Raw genomic sequence first — 18,743 nt, 5'->3', positions numbered from 1 at the left:
TCATGGTATGGTTCTGTTTGGTAGCGAACAGTATAGTTTGGCATCGTAAAGACCTGGGTCATGCCTACGTTTCAACTGGGAAACAGTACCTTTTCTTAGTAGGCAGGGTGTGGGGATGTGACCGATGGTCTGGTCAGGAAGATGCGTAGCGTGATGTCGTACCACCAATGACAACAAAAGACGTCTTGTTGAGACAAAAAGCTTTGTATGAGAATAGTAGGTGCAATATGTATGTAATATGTATGTAAACAATATGTATCATATTGTGCAAACTGAGTCATTCCAGTCAATGGAAACACAGCTTAAGTAACTACTCACACAGGCCATTATTTTATATATTCTACATATGGAGCTGAAAGCTAACAGGAACTGAAAATCTCTGTGCCTACATGCTGAATAAAAACCTGTATTTATCCTTTCTGTCACTCACTGAGTAAATTTGCTCCTGACTGATGGCGGCAGAATGACTAATACATACCTAAGAAGTCGGCAAGAGGAGATGTACATGAAGTACTGTAATATGTGGTATTCTGATCAGATGTGGGGAAAAAATATGCAGTGGTGTCCCACTTCTTTTTTTTTTAAATTATATGCATTTCTATGTAGACCAGCTATAGCATTAAACTGCTGCTTACATCCACTTGGCAAGAAAGGCAAGAGTCCTCAATGTTCAATTACCAGTTAATAAGTGTCTCTCTTATGTATATATGTATAAAAAAAAAACTTTTCTCACTGTTGTTAAAAAATGAAAGCGCAGTCTTGAGTTCTCTAAAGCAGAGCAAATTAATTCAGTTTCTTTTGTGTGTGCGTGTGCCAAAATCACATGATACATTATCCAAGGGCTTGTTACATATAGTATGGTCGAGATCCCACTATTATTGTACAAAAGGTCCAATGTGGAAGAAAACACAGACTAATTCAAGACAAAATTCAATTACAATTAATAAACTATCTTGATTAATTAGATTAACTTCAGAACATAGAATCTAATAATGCATAAAATGAATAATTTGAGGATGTAACAAAAACACTTTGATGTGTCATCACAGGCGGTGCATTCTCAGATCACCTCAATTTACATTAAGGTGAAAGGTTGAAAAATCCGCCAACTGTTGGGCTGTCACTTTTTCCAAAAATCCACATCACACAATAGTTTACGCTTACTAACTTAACAAAAGTAATCATCCCTAGGGAGACTGTTCAGTAATTTTTCACCACATTCATTTCAATGCATGTTATAGAAGCATTTTTGGCTGTGACTTTGTCTTATGTCTGTCTACTGTCTACTGTCAGAAAGGTGAATGCAAGAACTTTTTCTGTGCAAACATAAAAAAAACTATTACCTTACCTTATCTTATTTTACTATAATCATGTACAATTGAACTATCATTGCAATGCCTACTCTACTATCAATGGCGTAGAACCCAAAATATTTATTTCACTTTTCAGATGCACTGGTGTCGTTATTGGCTGCTCTATGGATATATGATTAGAACTGGATAGAGCAACTCACCTCTGGCGCCACTCATTCCTATAAAGCAGCTCACCTGCAGCGCATATAATGCCATAAATATAAATAGTTTAGTAACATTTGCATATGGAATGAGGAGATTTGGGGGAAATTATTTGACGTTCCATGTTTGCCTCTCAGCCTGAGATTCATCACACGCTGCCGTCTGATGCATCAAACATCTCAGTATTTACTCCAGTATTACATAAAATATATATTTTTTTTTTTAAAGGTCACATAGAGTGGTCCTGTTGCACATAAATGTTAGTTATGGAGGTATTAACAAGATATTAACTTGTTTTTATGGTCAAAAACCTCCTTGCTGTAAACGAGCCGATTGAAATCCTCTTTTCTGACACTGTTCATCAGCCGTGATGTTTCAGAGTGAACTTTCACCCCCAGAAGACAGAGTCTTGTGATTGGCCAATACTATTCAGCACACCGGCTCTCAGAAGCGTAGCTCCCCCCTCTGGAACGGCGGATGCACTGCTACTCATTATCTAAACATTGTTTTAACAGTGTTTAAAAATAGCTTCTTCACGACTCCCCGCCGCAGTCCCTTTTATGACTTTGACCCAGAGTCAGACCCAGAGTCAGAAGACACTGCCGCTCGTGAAACACCTCCACAACGGGCGTTATTCTTCTTCTGCGGGTCAATGTACGCAACCGGATGTGCCCGGACTAGTGCCCGGAGCAGGACGATCTGCTGTTCCGGAGAACCGATGTTTATGTAACTATTACGGGATTTTTTAGAGATTAGAATAAACACAGCGTTCTCAGCAATGGCTGAACTGTTTGTTTCGAACCTTCAGGGCTTCATAAACAAGGTAATGACGCAGATACACACCAAAAAAACAGCGTTAATAGGAACTTCTGGTCGAGTTCTGCTTTAAAGAAAGAGAGAGAAACAAATTGATTAACCCGGGAAAACAACACAAAACTAGAGCTGACTGAAATAACAAAAAAAAAATACTACTATTAGTTGTACTACTACGTTTAAAAATGAAGGGTAAACCAAGAGGTTTCAAGGGGCAGGAAGAACTGTGATTCAAAACTTCAACCTGTGGACGGCAGCATTTAACATCTCAGTGTACAGCCTGCTGAAATTTTATTGGTAGAAGAGGGTAATTTGTGAGTTTTGTGGGCTAGACTTTCTCATTTCTTACGGTGTCTTTTTAACAGGACACAGCCTTTACTATTTAGACATGTTTTTGATGGGTCAAGAGGGCATTCAATGTGGAACTAAGGTAAAAACTACACTCACTCCGCCCGCCCTCTGGACCACTTGGTAATCGTTTAAGATCAGGTTATCATTTTTTTTTTAAGTCTGATGATCTTCTAGGCTTCAGTCTCCCCCCTGATCTTGTACAGCTGAATAGTGACAGCCCTGGCCTACTATAGAGTTCAGGGGGCGAGTAAGGACTGAAGAGCATGTAGGTGAAGCTCACAGCATGGCCTGTAGTGCAGCATCTCTATTTTCAGTAAAAGTCTCTGTCCTGTGTCAGGTGCTGAAATGCCCTTGTCACATTAAGTGGCATAGCTCAGGACATGTAACATTTCTCCCAGACCCCTCGGCAGATGTAGTGTGTTTTTAATGACATTGTCTGCTTCCCGTCAAGTCAGCTGGGGGCTGATATGAGGAAAGTCACCTGTGAAATGGAAGAAAATGTCCTGAAGGTCAACACAGGAAATCTGGCAGGTTGTGACTTGAGTGCTACGCCCACTTCACTGTACAGGTGAAAACAAGGCTGAAACTCGCTGCTCTGCACTTTTCCACAGGAAAACTCAAGTCTTTTGACTGCGCTCATAGGAATTCTTCCATTGTTTGACGGGATGATTTGTGAAAATGTCCAAAGGGAAACATCAAAATCATTTTAGCATTGATATAAAAGACAATGTTGGGATGGGAAAGTACTTAACCGGAAAATCTGCAAGATTTACAACCGCGTGTGTGTGTGTGTGTTACACATTCTGTGCTTGCTTCACAATTCAGGTGCTTTGCTTGCTTAAACTCTGGTCAGCTTAATCTTGAATTCAAACGAATCCGCTCCCCCAGGCACTTGTCTCACCTCTCTCTGTCGTTTCTTTTTCTCTTTAATTTCTCCTTGCTAGTCCTTTTTCACACAGAATTTTCTACAGGCCTTGGGAAATGCCCTACACGGTGCAGCAGGGTGAGATGGGAGGGATGAGAGCTGAGCCGGTGGTTAGAATCCCTTTTATACAAAGAGCTGACATGTCTGCCCTGTATCTGCAGGTGAGCATGTGGTTTCTGACCGGCTAATGATTAAAGGCTGCACTGACATGTTGCCTCTTGGTGATAAAACTGTACAACTGAGGCGTCAGATAAAGCTGTTGGGAAAACTTAGAATGAAGTGACGTGTTTAGCGCTGATCAATGTGGTGCCGCTGGCCTTCTTTGATTTGACAGAACAAATTACATGGCCAATAATGCTGAAATTATTAAATTAACTGACGTCAAAGCTGCAGTGTGTGACTTTTGGAGGTTATGTTGTTGTTGTTGTTACTAATGTGTCTCTGTTTGGTCTTCGTGAACAGAAACGATGTAACATTATTGGTACTCCCAACAATTACAGTTGTATACAAAAGTTTGGGCACCCCTGTTAATTTTCATGATTTTCCTTTATAAATCATTGGTTGTTTGGATAAGAAATTTCAGTGAAATATAATATATTTTATATATATATTGTATATATTTTACTTCTCAAATATCACCGTGTTTGTCTCCCATATCATATGGGAGACAAACACGGTGATATTTGAGAAGTTAAATAAAGTTTATATGATTTACAGAAAGTGTGCAAGAATTATTTAAACAAAATTAGGCATGTGCATATGTTTGTAATTTTATTGGAGTCAATACCTTTAGCACTAATAATTGGAACTCAAAATTGGTTTGGTAACCTCAGTGACCCTTGACCTCCATACACAGGTGAATCCAATCATGAGAAAGGGTATTTAAGGAGGCCAATTGTAAGTGTTTCTCCATCTTCTCTGAAGAGTGGCAACATGGGAGCCTCAAAACAACTCTCAAATGACCTGAAAACAATGATTGTTTAACATCATGGTTTAGGGGAAGGATACATAAAGCTATCTCAGAGATTTAAGAAACTCTGTTTCAACTGTGAGGAACATTGTGAGGAATTGGAAGACCACAGGCACAGTTCTAGTTAAGGCCCGAAGTGGCAGACCAAGAAAAATCTCAGATAAGCAGAGGCGAAGGATGGTGAGAACAGTCACAGTCAACCCACAGACCAGCTCCAAAGACCTACAACATCATCTTGCTGCAGATGGTGTCACTGTGCATCGTTTAACTGTTCAGCGCACTTTACACAAGGAGATGCTGTATGGAAGAGTAATGCATAAAAAGACTTTTCTCTGCACCTGCCACAAACAGTTGCTTGAGGTATGCTAAAGCACATTTGGACAAGCCAGCTTCATTTTGGAATAAGGTGCTGTGGACTGATGAAACTAAGTGATGTTAATGTTATAATGTTATCATTATTGCCTTATTGTGTTATGCTACTAACTTCTATCCAGTGTCTCTCTCTCTCTCTCTCCCTCCCTCTCCTTCACCTAATGAAATAAAACTGATAAAAGATTGCAGAACTTTAACCTTAACGGCTGAAAAAAATGGCAGAAAACAAAACAAGGTTGTACCCACTTTTGATATATTAAAACGTTTCAAAATGTCTGCTGTGAAAAAGCTCTTATACAGGAAACCAGCATAGACATGATAAGGTGCAATCAGTTTATAATTAAACGTTTCAGACAAATAATTAACAATATTAAATATGGGATTATATGTTTTCTGGCCACTTGGGGGCAGTGGAAACAACTTAAAAAGCAAATTGTTTCTTACATGAGGACATTTTTATTCAAATTTAAAACTGTGTTTCCTGATGTATGGAATCATAATGACATGCCATGGGGGATCTATTTCTGAGTTTAAAAAGAAGAATCATAACAGACTATATGTTATTTATGTATGTATTTATTTATTACGCATTTTTAATGCTTCATTCATATGTCAGTTTCTTCTTTCCACCAAGGCTGGAATGAGGTTTCTAACACGACACATGAAATTTAATTAAAAGATGATTTTTTTTTTTTTTTTAAATGTCAGCAACATCTATTGGTGGAGCTGGCTGTTGCAGCTGAACATCTCCCAGCTCACAATTTAAAGGTCTTTTGCATTATTTTACATTTGACAGAAATCAAAGATAAATTATTCTTACAGTTCATATTGTATGAATCATTATTAATTACCACAGAACACACTCTTTCCATTTATAGCAGGAGCTGGGTCAGCTCTGTAGCCTATAGACAATGTTCAAGGCTATGGGGGATATTCAGCTGCAACATGCATTTTTATACACTGTACCTTTAATCCAGGGGCGTCTAACTCAATGCGTGTCTTGTCTGATCAAGAGGGGGCTGGTCTATAACTCAAAGTTGGGTAGTAGTAGCTGGTGGGCAATATCACTTTAAAACTATAACACAATGTTTCATCATGAGAAATTCCTGATACTTCAAAGTAGTAGAATTTCAAAGAAAACATGTTTTGTTGAAATGGAATGATGAATACTTCACCATAAAAACATATTCATGATGCAAAGTAAATCTATTATTATCAAAGACTTAGTTGAAAATCAAGTAAATAATAATGTGGACGACGAGACGCAAAAACAAGCTCATAAATATGTAATTTAATAGTGAGTGTAATACATTTAATAATGCAATAGTTTCAACCGAATGTCCTGCCTCTGTCACACATGCTGTGTTTACAAGGAAGAGGAGTTTTCGGGCCATTTTTTCATTAGAAAAAGATAATAAATGGTGGGCCGTGTGTAATTGATTGGGGTGCCTCATGTGGCCCACGGGCCGCCAGTTTGACACCTCGGCTTTAATCACACTCACAGAATTTACATGTAAGGATGTAAAATGCTGCAGGAAATTTAAAAAAAAAAGTAATTCTGAGGAGAAAGACATCAAAGAAGACCTTGCCTAGTGTTAATAATGAAAGATTCCTTACCTTCCTTTCGTTTTTTTAATACTATGTGACACATTTTTAAACTCTGAGACAATTGGACAACGTGTTCTGCAGGAGAATGAGAAAGTGCCGCGCTGCTCAGTAACGACTACTTACTCGCTTTCATCGCCTTTTAAATGCTGCGCTTTTCTCTCAAAATGTGACAGGATTCCTTTTTTTTCCCATGAGCAGAAAATGTGGCGCACAAAGATTATAATTAGGCTTTAAACCCAAACGTGAGTCTTTTAAAGCTTCTTGACTCACTCTCCATGTGCCTCAGTTAGACAGGATTGTGTACACTTTGTATTAACAATGCACAGTGCAATTAGAGAGCACCCATATAACTCCTGTGATTGGATTAGATTTGAACTGTTTGGCGCTCACCTGTCATGGCCAATCAGGCGTGAAATCTTGTTAAAGCTTTACTTCAGGACTGAGACGATAATGGAAAAAGTTGATTCCGGGAGAGAAAGCTTAAAATAACATTCAGAAAGCTTGAGATATTGAGTACATACTTCAGTTCGAGCAGGGCTATTCGACTAAAATTACCGGAGGGCCAGCTTTTTCGGAAGGCTGTCCAGCCAGTGGGCCGGTCAACCCCTTTACTACTATTTCGTGTTGCATGTACAGTAAACGCAAACAAATAGATACAAAATGTTATAAGTTATTTTATAACATTTTATATTTTATTTTATAGTGCAAAAAATATAACTATAACAGGACACAGGTACCGCTACAGTTGGCTCATAGTGCAAAATATTCTGGTACATACATAGGCTGTCTACAATTACAGCTGCACTAGTGCGAGAAATGACAATCCCTTGACTGAGCTAAGGCAGAAAAGTTAGGCTGATATGATGCATAAACAGCTCTGCAGATGGGCATCGGACAGTGAGGCACGGTTGGATGTGTTGATGTCATTCATGTGGGAGAAGCTGGATTCACAAGTGTATGTGGAGCCACAAATTGTTAGGACACACAAAGCTTACTCTCTGATCATTGGCAATTTGTCTGCACTAACACAGCACACACACCTGATAAACTCTCCGGCGTTGGGGGACGCAGAGTATGTGCTGCTAAATGGGTCCCTCACAACATGCAGCAACTCTTTTGGTATGCCAAAGCCCTCACATCTCTGTGCAAAGTTATGCTTCAAATTACCTAGAAAATCTGTCATTATCTTTGTCACTTTGGCACCTCGTGTTGACTTGATATAGTCACTGAGAGTGGGAAAATGCCGCAGATGGGAAAATATCTCATTTTCTCTGAAAGGCTGTGATCTTTTCAACCACATCAAGCACTGTTCTGTCCCTGCCCTGAAGCCCCAGATGAAGGACATTTAAATGATGGAAAATATCACATAGAAAGCACATGTCAGCAACAAATGGAACATCAAGCATGTGTGACAAAAATGAACCAGCTTTTTTGTTCTTGCACTCACAAAGGAAGGTGATAATCTCATATCTTAAATCACAGACCCTTTGCAGTGAGTTAGCCTGACCATTTTATGCTGTTGTGTACAAGAAGGTCAGTGTGGTCAGCTGACATGTCAGCGAGTAGTTGACAGAAGAGTCTGTGTTGTAGACTGGATGTTGATCTGATGACGTTGATGATGGCGGTAACGGGTTCCATTGTGTGTTACCCTCTGCAAGTCCAATTTATTTGAAGATTATTTCATCCGTGGTACGTCCTTCGAGTTGGATTAAACCCAGCATTTCCTCCTTGAAACAGTCTCCATCGTGAAGACGCACATACAAACAAAGTTGAGCCACGTCTTGATTGTCAGTGGATTCATCTAACTGTTAGAGACAACAAAACATGTGTATGAAGTTATCTCATCATTCAACCATCAAGCACCATTGATCATGGATTAAAGGACATTTTTTCTCATTATAATAGGAATACTTTTTTATTTACTCACACTGTCAAACAATTACACTTAAAATTACAGAAATGATTCTAAGCAGATGTTTTGAAAATAGCAATGTTTCATGTTTTTTGGGTTATTGCTAAATGAAAAAGACTCATCAAACAGCATGACTTTTCCTGAAGTCGGTGTTTTTCATTTTGTTTTATCAGTAACGATGTCGGCTGCTTAATCTCCCTCTTACAATAATCTCTCATCATTTTAAAAGCTGAGAAACTTTATACCTCAGAGAGTTCCTTAAAATAGATTCACCATTCATACCAGGTGAAATTATCCAACACCATTTTGCAAAGAGAGAAAAAAAGATACATTTTTTTTAAGGCACTTACAATGGAAAATGGGTTTCGTCAGACAGAAAAAAAACAGTATTTATTGAAATACCAAGGGGATGATGAAACATAAGTTTAATCTCAGGCAAAAATGTGTTTCCTTAATATTTGATCTTTGTAACTTTGTCATATTTCAAGGTATTTAACGCCAATTTGCATCAGTAAAGAGTCTCACTTTTCTTTCACTTTGTAGACAGCGTATTCTCCCATGCCAAAGCCCACAGAGAAAATTTTACTTACGATGTGTACTTTTGTTTGTGTTTGAAATCCTTCACTTGGATTTGCCTAAAGTGAAACAAACGTATCGTCCGTATCATCCATCCTGCAGCTCCTATAACTTCTCTGTGGACTTTGGTCCAGAAGAGTTATCGTCGACTTAAGCAGGCGTAGATTATTTGTTGGTTTTTTGTTTTTAAAGTCTGTTTTCCTTATGTCTCCACTGCTAATGTTTTCACTGAGAGTGAGCCTCAGGCGGGTTCTTAAGAGTAGGCGGCACCAACTGTGTCACTACCTCATACAACCACGCTTCAAAAAGCCTAAACTATACCTTCAGGGAAAACATAATGGTTTGGGTAAATGACCTTTGCCATTGTTCCATGAGTGTGTGGAACATTATAAAAAAAATCTTTTGAAAAATGTGATGCTGACCAGAAATGAAGTTCTTGTGTTTTGTTGGCCCATGCGTCTACCACAACTGCTGCTAATATTCGCGGGGGTTTACTTTCGTTAATGAAATACTGTGCTGTCATAATTCCAGCCTTTGCTTCAAAGTCCTCCTCCTTATCTTCAGCATGTATTTGAAGTGTGTTCAGCTACACAGGAGTTGAACTGCACACACCGTTACGTATACTGACAGATACACAAATTCATTTTTCTTCATGTTTGATTGTGTCTCACATATGCAACTGCTGTGTGTCAGCTGACCCTCAAACCTGCAGCCATCAGTGCTCACCACATGAATGCATTTTTTAATTATATGACAAATGAAGTTGCCACACAGCTTCCAGATAAGGCAAAGGCATACGTTCATGTGTGAATGAGCCGCGAGTTTAAAGGCTGTTAAAAATGTACGATTCATGCTGTTATTGATCTAAATAAAAACATTGTTGCCTCGTCAATATCAGACATGCTTTTAAGTCTAAAGTGGTATGGTATTCTGAGACACAGGTTCATTAGTGCTAAGTAATTGAGTAAATAATGGCATGGTTAGTAATTATGCCAGCAAATCACAGAAAACTGGGGGGAAAAAGTGTCAAAGCAAGTGACAGGCGTGGTTGGAAATGTTCAGCAGGTCACAATACTCAAATGTTTTCAATTAAAACTGTGGTGTGTAACTTCTGTCAATAAATGTCCATTACACATAAAACAAAATGTCAAATGGATTGACACGATGATGATTAGGCCTATTATCTCCACATGGCTCTGTTTGCGTAATTTAGTGTTTGTGGCGTGCAGATCGCGTCGCCCTATTCCTTACAGACTGTTACAGTAAGTGATTCATGTTAATGTCGAGAGAGAAATAGACGTTGCAGTAGTAAAGCGAGGAGACTGCAAACAGATTAGGAATTGTTTTTGTTCCAGATGCTCCGTGTAAAGTAGGAAGAAATACAGCAAGAGGAAACAAGAGCTAGATATACAGATATAAATAAAATAAAATAAAACAGTAAAATAGGCAATAAGCTAAATGAAATAAAATAAACAATAAAATAATACAATAATAAAGTAGACAATCTGGAAATATATACAATATACAGTGAATGTAAATGTAAACAAATGAAAAAAAGTTAAGATGAGAATGGGTAATTATAGCTTGTATTGTTTGTTTGTTTGTTTGTTTGTTTATTTATAAAGAGTCTGGTTAATGGCCACAGGCAGAAATGACTTCCTTATAAGGAGCTATATCTATGTTTTTTAATAGTATTATATTAGATATTGTGAACTAAATATTGTTCCATATAAACCAGGGGTGTCAAACTCAAATACAGAGTGGGCCAAAATTTAAAACTGAACAAAGCCGCGGGCCAAGGTTGAACAAATTAACCTTTTAATAGGGACCCAAACAAGTTTTGCATTGAATATTGAACAAGCAAGGCTTATATAACTTTATAGTGACATGCAAAATCGAGTTTCAAATAATAATAATAATAATTAAAAAATATCAATGGCATATCAAATAAAATTTAAATAAAAATTGAATGCACCCTAAATACAGGATAAGCGGTAGATAATGGATGGATAAAAATGGAATGCCTCTTTTCTATTTGCAGCCTTCTGAGGTAAATATCAAAATAAACTTTTTCCACAGGCTATTAATAAATTTGAAAATAAAATAACAATAATGAATGAATCAAACATTCAAGCCTTGAAGTAGCGAAAGTGCATGAATAAAATGTTAATTATTGCTCAGTTTGCTGCACTGATTTGCTTTAACACTGAATATGGAACAAGCAACGCGTATATAACTTAAAAGTGCAAAATCAATTTTCAAAAAACAAACGAAAAAACATCAATGGCATATTAAATAAAATTTTAATAAAACATTTAATGCCTCTTTTCTATTTGCAGCCTTCTAAGGTAAATATCAACATTAACTTTTTCCACAAGCTAATAAATTTGAAAATAAAATAACAATGAATAAATCAACCATTCAGGCCTTTTTACTGCTCAGTTTGCGACACACTGATCTAATCTGATGTACCCAAGACAGATACCTGGCATCTTTTCTTGAATGCTAGTTCATAAATGTCGGGGTTCAGGCTTTGAGCTGAGGCAACCTTCATTATCGAACGAAGGTTTTCATCAGTCAGACGTATCCTGTGAGACGTTTTTGTCATCTTCTTTGAGGAGAAAAGTTGCTCACATAGATAAGTGTATAATAATACCGGCGGGCCAGCTCTAAGCCTCAAGGGCCAAATGAAATTACACGGCGGGCCAAATTTGGCCCGCGGGCCAGAGTTTGACACCCATGATATAAACACTCTTATCTTAAAATTCTGTACTGTATTCTCTGTACTTTGGTGCGCACCAAATCAACCGGTCCGAGACCTTCCTGAAGGGGTGGTCTCGGACCACTTTATCTGCCCTACTTTGATACGGTTTCATTTCACTTCCTGTTCAGGGTTAGGGTAAGGGTAACCCTGAACAAAAATACACCTTTGGAGCTGGTTTTGCATGGAGTCTGGTTCCGGTGCCGATGGTCTTTGCAGTCTGTTTTGGTTCGTTTAGAACTATGGATATGTGAAAGCAAACCAGTCAGAAAAATGCTACATTGTAACATTTTTCTGACTGGTGCAGACCAAAGCAATTGAACTATAGGCGCCCTGAGACCCTGGGTTAAAGTAAGACTTGGAACACAAAGAAGTGGTTGCAAAAAGTTTAAACAGTGAATTTGACTGCTCCAAAAAAAAATCAGAGGAACCATAATACTTTAATGAAAGACTTGATCCTAAATGAAAGCTACAAAATATAATTAATTGTAGTCTTTGACTTCTTTTAATGACATCATAGTTAATGTTAAAAATGACTCAAACCAATGTACTTTTTATTGGAGATTAACAAAAATAAAACATATCAGATAACAGGCAGGTATTCCCGTAGACATCGGCAAGTCCTTATTCTAGAGAGGGAGACATTTAGTCATAGACACTGGTCATGGAATCCGTCCCTTTGCTCACCTATACAGCTTAAGTCCACCAGTTCAATCTTCCCACATCTTGTCACATGCTACAGTTTCCATCGAGATAGTCTTCCACATATTCAGAGTAGGAGCTTGAGGCTCCTTTCAACACCTTAGAATCACATGGGCACAGGTTAGTAGACTGGTTTTTAATATTTTTATTTAATTTAATAAGTGTTTATGATTTAAATCTATGGCACCACAGCTTTGACACAATCGGCAGCTTGTAAATGAGTATGAAAGGTGTGTGATAGAAAAATGCGTTGCACATAAATAGTGAGAGTGAATCAATGGCAAACCTAACCTGAGACAAAGCGCTAAAAACCATTTAAAGTAATGATTTTAAAGTAATATATTAGTGCGGAATGCATTACTGCCCAACACTGATCATTACATTCCAGGTGATTTGATTATAATGGTTTATCTGCTATATCATTAAAAACCACAACCTGAACTGTACATTGTTTGAAAAGCTCACGTTCAACAACAAACATTTTGTCTGACGACACGTGTGCTTTCAGGCGCTGCAGGACTTCCAGTACATTGACCACGACAGCACAGATGTGGGGGCCAGCGCGGGGCCGATAGCGTGCCAGCTGCTGTGTCTCCTGCTGGAAGCTGTGGACAGAGACATACCCCCAACTTCCTACCCAGGCAGAAGAGTGAGCCATACAAGTGAGTACTGTGGGTGTTTAAATAAAGAACTTATTTTGAGCACTGAACAGCTTCGTTTTTCTTGTTGGCAGCTTGTGAATTCATATACCGAGAGTTAAAAATACATGCTTTGTATCCAAGCTTTTTGCCACGTCCCTCATTAAATGCAATTTGTGCTGTAGCATAGTGCCAGATGGATTATCAATACTGCAGTGTGGGCCTGAAAAAATGTTTAAGTTACTGTAGCTGTGGTGGTGGGAGGGGTAAATTAAATTCAGTCTAGGGTTACAGACTGTAAAGGTTGGGGCCAGCACTGCACAGTTGCATGTAGTAAAATAAGTGCACATGTATCTGTGGTTTGATACAAAATCTACAATGACATCATGTATTTCTGGCAACTGGTTGGAAAAAAGCTTTCAAATTTAGCATGACCATGTCTTAGATTTTGGGCCAATTCCAATTCCTATCTTAACCCTCAATCTTAACCCTCAAGCTCAACCCTTAATCTTAACTGGCCCTCAAAGCCAAGTGGTGAGGGTTATTTTGTCACTTAGAAATGGGACACCCCTTAAATCTTAAATGCAGATACATCTTCAGACTGTGGGGGGCAGAATAACGCGAAAGCTGCGTCCAGTCTGTCAACTCCAAAAAAGAAGAAGAAGAACACATTTACGTCACGATTATTTATTACGATCCGTTTGTCAGTCAAGTTATTAGGTTGTCAGTCAGTTATAAGATGATACTCATACAAATACCACAACCACGGACATATTCAGCTGACAGTTACCACACACCACGGCTTATTGAAGGGTAAACGATAGCAATCGATCGCGTGTGCGCACCGGCCGCCTATTGACAAAAGATCGGAAAATAAAAATAAATTTTACGAAACAATTACTCACCAGAATTCACCATTTAATACAATGGGTTGTTGGTGTTTTTTTTATCAATTGTTCCTTGAAGGATAGTGTACTGTATGTTGAACACTGGTGTCTTAAATTCATAAATCCCATCTGAAAACCCACATTTTTTAACAGGCCTACTCCCTCTAACTCTCTAACCCGTTGCTCTTACCTTTTGTTATTTTTATTTTATTTTATTTTTTTTTTGTTGTTGTTGTACGGCGACCTTGAGTGTCTTGAAAGGCGCCTTAAATATAATGCATTATTATTATTATTAATATTATAATCAGATCTGCACACTTACCTCTTGGTGACTCAGACTTTGAGCTGAGTCAAATACAGCAGGGTGTACTCTGCACACACACACACACACACACACACACACACACACACACACACACACACAAACAAACACACACACACACACACACACACACACACACACACACACACACACAGAGAGAGAGAGAGAGAGACAAAACACAATTTACTTTCATTCACTCTCCAGCTGTCCAAACTTTAATAAGCTTTCAAAACAGTGTGGGCTTGAGGTTTTTTCTGTGCTGTAAAAGTAGAGCACTTCATTAGCATTATCTCGGTTTAAACTTGCCCACCATGAAACAGCGTAGGGAAATCAAGCCTCGAATCCACCACAGTTGGGCTTGGTAGGATTTAGTTAGTTTATTCATTAATTATACTTGGGAAGAGCATTTCTATTGAACATGATGGGATAGCCATAGTTTATTGTATGGCAATACAAAAACATCCTGGGATATTAAATCAACCTTTCAGGGTTTAGAAAATAGTCATGTCTCCCTAAAACATCAAGGTCCAGAAAAAATGTATTAGGTATTTAATTGATTGTCTGTTGAATGTTTCCAGCTTTCTCTTTCATCGTGGCTCACTGGCATGTGCAGCGGGTCATAACATGCAAAGCGACTGGCTGATTTTGTCAAGGGGTGAGCACAAGAGCGATAACTTAATCATTTGACCAAGGATTTAAAACAAGACCAATGAGCTCACAAAGAGAACTAATGTCACAGAGTCATTGTTGAGAGGGAGAAAAAACATATAATTTTACTGGCTCTGGCAGAAGCAATGTATATTAATTTCACAGGCTGGGGGAAAAAAAACACTAGAAAAGCTACACAGCATGAAAAATTATTTGATCCGGGGGCAGTGGTGGCTCAGTTGGTAGAGCACCTGCCCCATATACTGAGGCTGTAGTCCTCGCTGCAGGCGACCCTGGTTCGAATCCTGCACCAAGCGGTCTTTCCTGCGTGTCATTCCCCATCTCTCTGCCTCCCATTTCCTGTCTCTCTATACTATACTATCATTAAAAGGCAAAAAGGCCCAAAAAATATATAAAAAAAAAAAAAAAATTATTTGATCCTGGTTGCAATTTAGTCGATATTGCCCAGTGAGTGTTTTTGTGATTAGTCAGTGAAAAATCAGGCAATAGAAGGCAAACATGCAAGGGCCAAAGTGATGAAAGGAATGGTGTGAAAAGAGGCTGGACTAAAACAAAAAAATGGCATTACTTATTTACATGTCTGCAGACACGCGTGTCAAGTTAATACTGTTTTAAGTGCTTGTGATGTTTTGAGGAAATTGATAAAAATAACAATAATAAAAAAATAATGTGATTCCATTACTTAGGTTTGGGGCATCTCGTCAGAGAAAGAATCTTGTGAGGGCAAGGAAAAGGTTGTGATTTGTTTTCCAAATGTAGTGGTCTGCTGCTTGATGGTAAGTCTGGTTGCTTTCTCGCCTTTTTTCTCTACAGAGCTCCCCCTATAGTTCCGGAGTACATATTTTCACAACACCACTGTAAACATTCAGCCATCCATTCACCCAGTCATTGTCTACGTTGTGCTGTGTTTTTGCCTCTCACTTGGTGCTCTTTTTGTGTTGTTTTTAATGTTTCTGCTTTATTCCTGTAGAGCACTTTGGTCAACTATGCTGCTGTAAATGGGCTTTATAAGTACATTGGTTTAGATTGGATTGGATCAGCACGTTCTCCCCCTGTGCATGTGTGTTTTCTCCGGGACCTCCGGTTTCCTAACGGTACACTCTAAAGTGGCCGTAGGTGAGGATGTGAGAGTCAATGGTTGTTTGTCTCGGTGTTGGCCCTGTCCAGGGTCCAACTTTCATCCTGTGTCAGCCGGGATTGGCACCTGTGACCCTCATGTGGAGGATAAAGCAGTACACAATGGATGGATTGGATCGATATGTAGTCATTGCAGTACCCTGCATCCCTATTGTCTTCGCCTTAGCTTGAGGAAAATCCATGACTAACAAAGCTGTACATAGCTAACATAGTCTCTCTGCTGCTCATTGTTAGACCTTCACAATTTGTACCTGTCACAAAATCTTTGGCCATAGTTTAAAAATACAACTTTCGTGATTTGTTATTTAGTAACTGTAATACTTTACTTGTAATATAATACCTGAGGTGCAACGTTATGTATTTCAGCTTTTTAAAATGAGGTCTTTCCTGCTTCAATGCATACTGCAGTAGTACCTATTGATCTAATGTGCTGTATTTTGTTGCCTTTTATCATAGACCTGTGATGCCACTGTTGACCTTTGTGCCTTTGATGATTATCATAGCTAGGATGACAGACATATGCTAGAATAGGCTAGAGTCATCATGTGAATGCTGGCTTAACTTTCCTGAATAAACAGTGCCTCTTACTTCGTGGAAGTCACTATACTTATATTATATTACAGTAGGATTTTTTTTCTTTCAATTCAAAGGTGAGTTTTATTAGAAAAATATTTGAATATGGCGTGTGTTTAGGGTACAAACTAAAACAAGTCGCTCAAACCCATACACCATGGATGTATTATGAGAATTTATACCACTAGTGGTACTTAAAATGTTCTTATAATACGTCCATGCCATACACACAAGACAAACCAGTTTTATTCCGGTTTCAGTGAGTGATGCGCCCCTTTCCCCGTGTTCGCTTCATTTAACACAGGGCGCAGCCCGGTTGTCAGATATCGATTAGACGTTGAGAACCAGAAAAAAAGGCGCTTGAAAATGTAAAATCTATGGAGAAACAAATGACATTGTATCACGGGTCGATATGTCACATCTGCGCCGCTAATATCGATATGAATCGCTACAGTTGATACATTGCACCGCCTGACATGACGAGGTCTGGGACGGCATGCACAGAGTAAACGTGCGCACCCCTGCGCCGTTCGTCACGGACGTGACGTAAACGCGCTGCAATTCAAATTTCAGGAAGCGAAAGCGCTTGGCTTGTTAAACCGTCCTGTTGTTGTTGCACACTATCTCAACAGGAAAGCTTCAATTCTCTGCTTATGTGAGTAATAAACTACGCTTCTCCGTTTACGTACCACGGCTGTACTTTGTTTTCATAGTCTAATGTGTAATTTAATTGAGATAACGTCAAGTTAGTCTGTGTTACCTCAGAAAGTGAACACGGGTGAAGGGGAAACTCAGGGTGTTGCATTCGTGAGCTGTCACATTTTGTCACTGAATTATCTCCTTACGTAAACGTAAAAAATGAGATAGTGTGTAATGAATGTGTGTTCGTGAAATGGCTGAATGTATTTACACTTATTGTAAAGCGTGCAGGCACATTTTAAAATATAACAATAATAATAATAACATTCAGCATATATTTTGGGCTTATTTTTAAGTATTTGTTTTACTTCCTGCCAACACAAAACATCAAATATTACACGTTCCTGCTTTCCTCATCAATCGGGGGTTTACTTTACTGTATAAAATGTGTCATGTTTATATAAATATTGATTTAATTTAAAAATATAGTCATGTAATTGTTTTTGGGCCGTACCATTACGCGCTAAATAAATATGTAACTTGGCAGCAGGCATCCATGTTGTTGCATTACTTCATTCTTGTGGATTAATTTTATTTCTGCATCCCTCTTGAAAGTGAAAGCTCATCTTTACCCTTCGCTTATTTCACTAGAGCTGCAACTAACGATTATTTCCATTGTCAATTATTTTCTTGATTAATCGAGTAATTGTTTGGTCCATAACATGGCAGAAAATGTTGATCAGTGTTTATCAAACCTGGAAATGATGATGATCTCAAATGTATTGTTCTGTCCACAAACAAAAAATGATTCAGTTTTGAATATTTTTTTGTTGAAAGGAGCAGACACCAGAACATATTCACATTTAAGAAGTTTAAAAATCAGAAAACCAATAATTGATTATCAAATAATAAGTTACTATTGATTCAGTAATCGATTAATCAAGTAATTGTTTCAGCCGTAGTCTTCATAAAGCTTATGTTTATACTGTTTATACATTACAACTAAAATCAATCATTTAAATTCAAATTGTCGGTACCACTTTTTTTTCATGAGTTCAGTCTACCTGAATGTCTCTTTTCAAAATTGTATCTTACATTTAAAAGATACTCCTATGTTTCTTTTTGTTTTGTTTTTTAAATCAGACACGGATTCATAGTTGCCACAGACCGTGTCCCCTGTACCAAGGACCAGCCTGAGAAAAAACGGATTTCAACCATTTTACAAAAGGCTTACTTAATTAAACAGACTCTAGCTTAAGAATATGTTGACCACCTCACCTTACTGACACCATTTTCCAACTGGAAACTGAATGTTGTTAAGTGCTCACTCTCCCATACCAAAGTCCATAGAGAGAATGTGCTTCTTTTTTTTTT

This window comes from Microchirus variegatus (genome assembly GCF_963457635.1).
Source record: "Microchirus variegatus genome assembly, chromosome: 17".
Classification (NCBI taxonomy): Eukaryota; Metazoa; Chordata; class Actinopteri; order Pleuronectiformes; family Soleidae; genus Microchirus; species Microchirus variegatus.
This window is presented reverse-complemented; position numbering follows the sequence as displayed.